The sequence below is a fragment of the Oncorhynchus keta genome, chromosome 30 (genome assembly GCF_023373465.1).
Source record: "Oncorhynchus keta strain PuntledgeMale-10-30-2019 chromosome 30, Oket_V2, whole genome shotgun sequence".
NCBI classification, from domain to species: Eukaryota; Metazoa; Chordata; class Actinopteri; order Salmoniformes; family Salmonidae; genus Oncorhynchus; species Oncorhynchus keta.
Genome location: NC_068450.1, coordinates 4,047,324 through 4,059,131, shown reverse-complemented (window position 1 = coordinate 4,059,131; position 11,808 = coordinate 4,047,324).

The window sequence follows — 11,808 nt, the reverse complement described above, 5'->3', positions numbered from 1 at the left end:
CACAGTGATCATGTCCTGGTTAGCCCAGTGATCATGTCCTGGTTAGCACAGTGATCATGTCCTGGTTAGCCCAGTGATCATGTCCTGGTTAGCCCAGTGATCATGTCCTGGTTAGCCCAGTGATCATGTCCTGGTTCATGATCATGTCCTGGTTAGCACAGTGATCATGTCCTGGTTAGCACAGTGATCATGTCCTGGTTAGCACAGTGATCATGTCCTGGTTAGCCCAGTGATCATGTCCTGGTTAGCCCAGTGATCATGTCCTGGTTAGCACAGTGATCATGTCCTGGTTAGCACAGTGTTCATGTCCTGGTTAGCACAGTGATCATGTCCTGGTTAGCCCAGTGATCATGTCCTGGTTAGCCCAGTGATCATGTCCTGGTTAGCCCAGTGATCATGTCCTGGTTAGCACAGTGATCATGTCCTGGTTAGCACAGTGATCATGTCCTGGTTAGCCCAGTGATCATGTCCTGGTTAGCCCAGTGATCATGTCCTGGTTAGCCCAGTGATCATGTCCTGGTTAGCACAGTGATCATGTCCTGGTTAGCACAGTGATCATGTCCTGGTTATCCCAGTGATCATGTCCTGGTTAGCTCAGTGTTCATGTCCTGGTTAGCCCAGTGATCATGTCCTGGTTAGCACAGTGATCATGTCCTGGTTAGCCCAGTGATCATGTCCTGGTTAGCCCAGTGATCATGTCCTGGTTATCCCAGTGATCATGTCCTGGTTAGCTCAGTGTTCATGTCCTGGTTAGCCCAGTGATCATGTCCTGGTTATCCCAGTGATCATGTCCTGGTTAGCCCAGTGATCATGTCCTGGTTAGCCCAGTGATCATGTCCTGGTTAGCCCAGTGATCATGTCCTGGTTATCCCAGTGATCATGTCCTGGTTATCCCAGTGATCATGTCCTGGTTAGCCCAGTGATCATGTCCTGGTTAGCCCAGTGATCATGTCCTGGTTATCCCAGTGATCATGTCCTGGTTAGCCCAGTGATCATGTCCTGGTTAGCACAGTGATCATGTCCTGGTTAGCCCAGTGATCATGTCCTGGTTAGCACAGTGATCATGTCCTGGTTAGCCCAGTGATCATGTCCTGGTTAGCCCAGTGATCATGTCCTGGTTAGCACAGTGATCATGTCCTGGTTATCCCAGTGATCATGTCCTGGTTAGCCCAGTGATCATGTCCTGGTTAGCACAGTGATCATGTCCTGGTTAGCACAGTGATCATGTCCTGGTTATCCCAGTGATCATGTCCTGGTTAGCACAGTGATCATGTCCTGGTTAGCACAGTAATCATGTCCTGGTTAGCCCAGTGAACATGTCCTGGTTATCCCTGTGATCATGTCCTGGTTAGCACAGTGATCATGTCCTGGTTAGCACAGTGATCATGTCCTGGTTAGCCCAGTGATCATGTCCTGGTTAGCACAGTGATCATGTCCTGGTTAGCCCAGTGATCATGTCCTGGTTATCCCAGTGATCATGTCCTGGTTAGCACAGTGATCATGTCCTGGTTAGCACAGTGATCATGTCCTGGTTAGCCCAGTGATCATGTCCTGGTTAGCTCAGTGATCATGTCCTGGTTAGCCCAGTGATCATGTCCTGGTTATCCCAGTGAACATGTCCTGGTTAGCACAGCTACTGAATATAGGCTATTCACATCAAAGTAAGTGAGGATATTGTGCTGTGTCCTCACACCTGTTGTTGGAAGACCAAAGTGAACGTGAATACGAAGACTGGTGATGCATCATGATAATCGGAAATGGATTCAACGAGTGCATTTCTGTCCAAAAAACGAATCATGTAAATGGCCTCGTATGACTGGTTTGGTTGAGTTGTCAACTACATGTGAATTTAATGTGAAAATAACCAAACATTTAACCATGTCATTGGGTTAAAATAATCTTTACATTTGTGACTTTTATTCAACGTCACATAGATATTTTTTTAGGTTGAAATGACAACATTGTTTCGACCACTTTTGCCCAGTGTGGTGGTTTTGTTTAGGAATTTGGGTTCAATTGACATTTCAGCAATGTGAAAACCAACCGGACCAGATGAAGAAAATACAATGTAAATACAACTCAGAACTCGGTGAGAAAACACCCGCGGATACTAATCAATCAGAATCAGAATGACGAGAACAAGATGCTCTACGTCATAGTAGAGGAGGAGGATGGATTAATGAACACCTCATAGTAGAGGAGGAGGATGGATTAATGAACACCTCATAGTAGAGGAGGAGGATGGATTAATGAACACCTCATAGTAGAGGAGGAGGATGGATTAATGAACACCTCATAGTAGAGGAGGAGGATGGATTAATGAACACCTCATAGTAGAGGAGGAGGATGGATTAATGAACACCTCATAGTAGAGGAGGAGGATGGATTAATGAACACCTCATAGTAGAGGAGGAGGATGGATTAATGAACACCTCATAGTAGAGGAGGAGGATGGATTAATGAACACCTCATAGTAGAGGAGGAGGATGGATTAATGAACACCTCATAGTAGAGGAGGAGGATGGATTAATGAACACCTCATAGTAGAGGAGGAGGATGGATTAATGAACACCTCATAGTAGAGGAGGAGGATGGATTAATGAACACCTCATAGTAGAGGAGGAGGATGGATTAATGAACACCTCATAGTAGAGGAGGAGGATGGATTAATGAACACCTCATAGTAGAGGAGGAGGATGGATTAATGAACATCTCATAGTAGAGGAGGAGGAGGGATTAATGAACACCTCATAGTAGAGGAGGAGGATGGATTAATGAACACCTCATAGTAGAGGAGGAGGGATTAAATAAATATCACCTTTATAACTATAAGGCAGTGTATATAAGGGTGTAAATATCACCTTTATAACTCTAGAACAGTGTATATAAGGGTGTAAATATCACCTTTATAACTCTAGAACAGTGTATATAAGGGTGTAAATATCACCTTTATAACTCTAGAACAGTGTATATAAGGGTGTAAATATCACCTTTATAACTCTAGAACAGTGTATATACAGGGTGTAAATATCACCTTTATAACTCTAGAACAGTGTATATACAGGGTGTAAATATCACCTTTATAACTCTAGAACAGTGTATATAAGGGTGTAAATATCACCTTTATAACTCTAGAACAGTGTATATAAGGGTGTAAATATCACCTTTATAACTATAAGGCAGTGTATATAAGGGTGTAAATATCACCTTTATAACTCTAGAACAGTGTATATAAGGGTGTAAATATCACCTTTATAACTATAAGGCAGTGTATATACAGGGTGTAAATATCACCTTTATAACTCTAGAACAGTGTATATACAGGGTGTAAATATCACCTTTATAACTCTAGAACAGTGTATATACAGGGTGTAAATATCACCTTTATAACTCTAAGGCAGTGTATATACAGGGTGTAAATATCACCTTTATAACTCTAAGGCAGTGTATATAAGGGTGTAAATATCACCTTTATAACTATAAGGCAGTGTATATACAGGGTGTAAATATCACCTTTATAACTATAAGGCAGTGTTTATACAGGGTGTTAATATACAAATAATCAATGCAGTTAGTCTGTGTAGCCATGTTGTTAGCTATTTAGCATTATTGTGTGTGTGCGCGCGTGCGCGTGCGTGTGCGTGTGCGTGTGCGTGTGTGTGTCTGTGTCCTCATCCTGCTGGGTTAATTGGTTAAGATGGACTGCGGAACAGTTTGATGAGGGTAATTAGGAAGGTAATGGATGAGAACTAAACTCCCTACAGGACTGTTTTGTCTGAGGCACAAACGTCTGTCTGTTCCCATACAGGCCGCAGAGATCCCTGGTCTAATATTGTGGACTATATAGGGAATAGGGCTCTGGTCTAATATTGTGCACTATATAGGGAATAGGGCTCTGGTCTAATATTGTGCACTATATAGGGAATAGGGCTCTGGTCTAATATTGTGCACTATAATAGGGAATAGGGCTCTGGTCTAATATTGTGCACTATAATAGGGAATAGGGCTCTGGTCTAATATTGTGCACTATATAGGGAATAGGGCTCTGGTCTAATATTGTGCACTATATAGGGAATAGGGCTCTGGTCTAATATTGTGCACTATAATAGGGAATAGGGCTCTGGTCTAATATTGTGCACTATAATAGGGAATAGGGCTCTGGTCTAATGTAGTGCACTATATAGGGAATAGGGTGCCATTTCTACTATTCTAATCAACATGAAGTGAATTACATCATGAACCAGGCTACTATTCTAATCATCATGAAGTGAATTACATCATGAACCAGGCTACTATTCTAATCATCATGAAGTGAATTACATCATGAACCAGGCTACTATTCTAATCAACATGAAGTGAATTACATCATGAACCAGGCTACTTTTCTAATCAACATAAAGTGAATTACATCATGAACCAGGCTACTATTCTAATCAACATGAAGTGAATTACATCATGAACCAGGCTACTATTCTAATCAACATAAAGTGAATTACATCATGAACCAGGCTACTATTCTAATCAACATAAAGTGAATTACATCATGAACCAGGCTACTATTCTAATCAACATGAAGTGAATTACATCATGAACCAGGCTACTATTCTAATCATCATGAAGTGAATTACATCATGAACCAGGCTACTATTCTAATCATCATGAAGTGAATTACATCATGAACCAGGCTACTATTCTAATCAACATGAAGTGAATTACATCATGAACCAGGCTACTATTCTAATCAACATAAAGTGAATTACATCATGAACCAGGCCAGTATTCTAATCAACATGAAGTGAATTACATCATGAACCAGGCTACTATTCTAATCAACATAAAGTGAATTACATCATGAACCAGGCTACTATTCTAATCAACATGAAGTGAATTACATCATGAACCAGGCTACTATTCTAATCAACATGAAGTGAATTACATCATGAACCAGGCTACTATTCTAATCAACATGAAGTGAATTACATCATGAACCAGGCTACTATTCTAATCAACATGAAGTGAATTACATCATGAACCAGGCTACTATTCTAATCAACATGAAGTGAATTACATCATGAACCAGGCTACTATTCTAATCAACATGAAGTGAATTACATCATGAACCAGGCTACTATTCTAATCAACATGAAGTGAATTACATCATGAACCAGGCTACTATTCTAATCAACATGAAGTGAATTACATCATGAACCAGGCTACTATTCTAATCAACATGAAGTGAATTACATCATGAACCAGGCTACTATTCTAATCAACATGAAGTGAATTACATCATGAACCAGGCTACTATTCTAATCATCATGAAGTGAATTACATCATGAACCAGGCTACTATTCTAATCAACATGAAGTGAATTACATCATGAACCAGGCTACTATTCTAATCAACATGAAGTGAATTACATCATGAACCAGGCTACTATTCTAATCAACATGAAGTGAATTACATCATGAACCAGGCTACTATTCTAATCAACATGAAGTGAATTACATCATGAACCAGGCTACTATTCTAATCAACATGAAGTGAATTACATCATGAACCAGGCTACTATTCTAATCAACATGAAGTGAATTACATCATGAACCAGGCTACTATTCTAATCAACATGAAGTGAATTACATCATGAACCAGGCTACTATTCTAATCAACATGAAGTGAATTACATCATGAACCAGGCCACTATTCTAATCAACATAAAGTGAATTACATCATGAACCAGGCTACTATTCTAATTAACATGAAGTGAATTACATCATGAACCAGGCTACTATTCTAATCAACATGAAGTGAATTACATCATGAACCAGGCTACTATTCTAATCAACATAAAGTGAATTACATCATGAACCAGGCTACTATTCTAATCATCATGAAGTGAATTACATCATGAACCAGGCTACTATTCTAATCAACATGAAGTGAATTACATCATGAACCAGGCTACTATTCTAATCAACATGAAGTGAATTACATCATGAACCAGGCTACTATTCTAATCATCATGAAGTGAATTACATCATGAACCAGGCTACTATTCTAATCAACATGAAGTGAATTACATCATGAACCAGGCTACTATTCTAATCAACATGAAGTGAATTACATCATGAACCAGGCCACTATTCTAATCAACATAAAGTGAATTACATCATGAACCAGGCTACTATTCTAATCAACATGAAGTGAATTACATCATGAACCAGGCTACTATTCTAATCAACATGAAGTCATGAACTATTTCTAATCAACATGAATTACATCATGAACCAGGCTACTATTCTAATCAACATGAAGTGAATTACATCATGAACCAGGCTACTATTCTAATCAACATAAAGTGAATTACATCATGAACCAGGCTACTATTCTAATCATCATGAAGTGAATTACATCATGAACCAGGCTACTATTCTAATCAACATGAAGTGAATTACATCATGAACCAGGCTACTATTCTAATCATCATGAAGTGAATTACATCATGAACCAGGCTACTATTCTAATCAACATGAAGTGAATTACATCATGAACCAGGCTACTATTCTAATCAACATGAAGTGAATTACATCATGAACCAGGCTACTATTCTAATCAACATAAAGTGAATTACATCATGAACCAGGCTACTATTCTAATCAACATAAAGTGAATTACATCATGAACCAGGCTACTATTCTAATCAACATAAAGTGAATTACATCATGAACCAGGCTACTATTCTAATCATCATGAAGTGAATTACATCATGAACCAGGCTACTATTCTAATCAACATGAAGTGAATTACATCATGAACCAGGCTACTATTCTAATCAACATGAAGTGAATTACATCATGAACCAGGCTACTATTCTAATCAACATAAAGTGAATTACATCATGAACCAGGCTACTATTCTAATCAACATAAAGTGAATTACATCATGAACCAGGCTACTATTCTAATCAACATGAAGTGAATTACAACATGAACCAGGCTACTATTCTAATCATCATGAAGTGAATTACATCATGAACCAGGCTACTATTCTAGTCAACATGAAGTGAATTACATCATGAACCAGGCTACTATTCTAATCAACATAAAGTGAATTACAACATGAACCAGGCTACTATTCTAATCAACATGAAGTGAATTACATCATGAACCAGGCTACTATTCTAATCAACATGAAGTGAATTACATCATGAACCAGGCTACTATTCTAATCAACATAAAGTGAATTACATCATGAACCAGGCTACTATTCTAATCAACATTAAGTAAATTACATCATGAACCAGGCTACTATTCTCATCAACATGAAGTGAATTACATCATGAACCAGGCTACTATTCTAATCAACATGAAGTGAATTACATCATGAACCAGGCTACTATTCTAATCAACATAAAGTGAATTACATCATGAACCAGGCTACTATTCTAATCAACATGAAGTGAATTACATCATGAACCAGGCTACTATTCTAATCAACATAAAGTGAATTACATCATGAACCAGGCTACTATTCTAATCAACATAAAGTGAATTACATCATGAACCAGGCTACTATTCTAATCAACATGAAGTGAATTACATCATGAACCAGGCTACTATTCTAATCAACATGAAGTGAATTACATCATGAACCAGGCTACTATTCTAATCAACATGAAGTGAATTACATCATGAACCAGGCTACTATTCTAATCAACATGAAGTGAATTACATCATGAACCAGGCTACTATTCTAATCAACATGAAGTGAATTACATCATGAACCAGGCTACTATTCTAATCAACATGAAGTGAATTACATCATGAACCAGGCTACTATTCTAATCAACATGAAGTGAATTACATCATGAACCAGGCTACTATTCTAATCAACATAAGTGAATTACATCATGAACCAGGCTACTATTCTAATCAACATAAAGTGAATTACATCATGAACCAGGCTACTATTCTAATCAACATAAAGTGAATTACATCATGAACCAGGCTACTATTCTAATCATCATGAAGTGAATTACATCATGAACCAGGCTACTATTCTAATCAACATGAAGTGAATTACATCATGAACCAGGCTACTATTCTAATCAACATGAAGTGAATTACATCATGAACCAGGCTACTATTCTAATCAACATAAAGTGAATTACATCATGAACCAGGCTACTATTCTAATCAACATGAAGTGAATTACATCATGAACCAGGCTACTATTCTAATCAACATGAAGTGAATTACATCATGAACCAGGCTACTATTCTAATCATCATGAAGTGAATTACATCATGAACCAGGCTACTATTCTAGTCAACATGAAGTGAATTACATCATGAACCAGGCTACTATTCTAATCAACATAAAGTGAATTACATCATGAACCAGGCTACTATTCTAATCAACATAAAGTGAATTACATCATGAACCAGGCTACTATTCTAATCAACATGAAGTGAATTACATCATGAACCAGGCTACTATTCTAATCATCATGAAGTGAATTACATCATGAACCAGGCTACTATTCTAATCATCATGAAGTGAATTACATCATGAACCAGGCTACTATTCTAATCAACATGAAGTGAATTACATCATGAACCAGGCTACTATTCTAATCAACATGAAGTGAATTACATCATGAACCAGGCCAGTATTCTAATCAACATGAAGTGAATTACATCATGAACCAGGCTACTATTCTAATCAACATAAAGTGAATTACATCATGAACCAGGCTACTATTCTAATCAACATGAAGTGAATTACATCATGAACCAGGCTACTATTCTAATCAACATGAAGTGAATTACATCATGAACCAGGCTACTATTCTAATCAACATGAAGTGAATTACATCATGAACCAGGCTACTATTCTAATCAACATGAAGTGAATTACATCATGAACCAGGCTACTATTCTAATCAACATGAAGTGAATTACATCATGAACCAGGCTACTATTCTAATCAACATGAAGTGAATTACATCATGAACCAGGCTACTATTCTAATCAACATGAAGTGAATTACATCATGAACCAGGCTACTATTCTAATCAACATGAAGTGAATTACATCATGAACCAGGCTACTATTCTAATCAACATGAAGTGAATTACATCATGAACCAGGCTACTATTCTAATCAACATGAAGTGAATTACATCATGAACCAGGCTACTATTCTAATCATCATGAAGTGAATTACATCATGAACCAGGCTACTATTCTAATCAACATGAAGTGAATTACATCATGAACCAGGCTACTATTCTAATCAACATGAAGTGAATTACATCATGAACCAGGCTACTATTCTAATCAACATGAAGTGAATTACATCATGAACCAGGCTACTATTCTAATCAACATGAAGTGAATTACATCATGAACCAGGCTACTATTCTAATCAACATGAAGTGAATTACATCATGAACCAGGCTACTATTCTAATCAACATGAAGTGAATTACATCATGAACCAGGCTACTATTCTAATCAACATGAAGTGAATTACATCATGAACCAGGCTACTATTCTAATCAACATGAAGTGAATTACATCATGAACCAGGCCACTATTCTAATCAACATAAAGTGAATTACATCATGAACCAGGCTACTATTCTAATTAACATGAAGTGAATTACATCATGAACCAGGCTACTATTCTAATCAACATGAAGTGAATTACATCATGAACCAGGCTACTATTCTAATCAACATAAAGTGAATTACATCATGAACCAGGCTACTATTCTAATCATCATGAAGTGAATTACATCATGAACCAGGCTACTATTCTAATCAACATGAAGTGAATTACATCATGAACCAGGCTACTATTCTAATCAACATGAAGTGAATTACATCATGAACCAGGCTACTATTCTAATCATCATGAAGTGAATTACATCATGAACCAGGCTACTATTCTAATCAACATGAAGTGAATTACATCATGAACCAGGCTACTATTCTAATCAACATGAAGTGAATTACATCATGAACCAGGCCACTATTCTAATCAACATAAAGTGAATTACATCATGAACCAGGCTACTATTCTAATCAACATGAAGTGAATTACATCATGAACCAGGCTACTATTCTAATCAACATGAAGTGAATTACATCATGAACCAGGCTACTATTCTAATCAACATGAAGTGAATTACATCATGAACCAGGCTACTATTCTAATCAACATAAAGTGAATTACATCATGAACCAGGCTACTATTCTAATCATCATGAAGTGAATTACATCATGAACCAGGCTACTATTCTAATCAACATGAAGTGAATTACATCATGAACCAGGCTACTATTCTAATCATCATGAAGTGAATTACATCATGAACCAGGCTACTATTCTAATCAACATGAAGTGAATTACATCATGAACCAGGCTACTATTCTAATCAACATGAAGTGAATTACATCATGAACCAGGCTACTATTCTAATCAACATAAAGTGAATTACATCATGAACCAGGCTACTATTCTAATCAACATAAAGTGAATTACATCATGAACCAGGCTACTATTCTAATCAACATAAAGTGAATTACATCATGAACCAGGCTACTATTCTAATCATCATGAAGTGAATTACATCATGAACCAGGCTACTATTCTAATCAACATGAAGTGAATTACATCATGAACCAGGCTACTATTCTAATCAACATGAAGTGAATTACATCATGAACCAGGCTACTATTCTAATCAACATAAAGTGAATTACATCATGAACCAGGCTACTATTCTAATCAACATAAAGTGAATTACATCATGAACCAGGCTACTATTCTAATCAACATGAAGTGAATTACAACATGAACCAGGCTACTATTCTAATCATCATGAAGTGAATTACATCATGAACCAGGCTACTATTCTAGTCAACATGAAGTGAATTACATCATGAACCAGGCTACTATTCTAATCAACATAAAGTGAATTACAACATGAACCAGGCTACTATTCTAATCAACATGAAGTGAATTACATCATGAACCAGGCTACTATTCTAATCAACATGAAGTGAATTACATCATGAACCAGGCTACTATTCTAATCAACATAAAGTGAATTACATCATGAACCAGGCTACTATTCTAATCAACATTAAGTAAATTACATCATGAACCAGGCTACTATTCTCATCAACATGAAGTGAATTACATCATGAACCAGGCTACTATTCTAATCAACATGAAGTGAATTACATCATGAACCAGGCTACTATTCTAATCAACATAAAGTGAATTACATCATGAACCAGGCTACTATTCTAATCAACATGAAGTGAATTACATCATGAACCAGGCTACTATTCTAATCAACATAAAGTGAATTACATCATGAACCAGGCTACTATTCTAATCAACATAAAGTGAATTACATCATGAACCAGGCTACTATTCTAATCAACATGAAGTGAATTACATCATGAACCAGGCTACTATTCTAATCAACATGAAGTGAATTACATCATGAACCAGGCTACTATTCTAATCAACATGAAGTGAATTACATCATGAACCAGGCTACTATTCTAATCAACATGAAGTGAATTACATCATGAACCAGGCTACTATTCTAATCAACATGAAGTGAATTACATCATGAACCAGGCTACTATTCTAATCAACATGAAGTGAATTACATCATGAACCAGGCTACTATTCTAATCAACATGAAGTGAATTACATCATGAACCAGGCTACTATTCTAATCAACATAAAGTGAATTACATCATGAACCAGGCTACTATTCTAATCAAC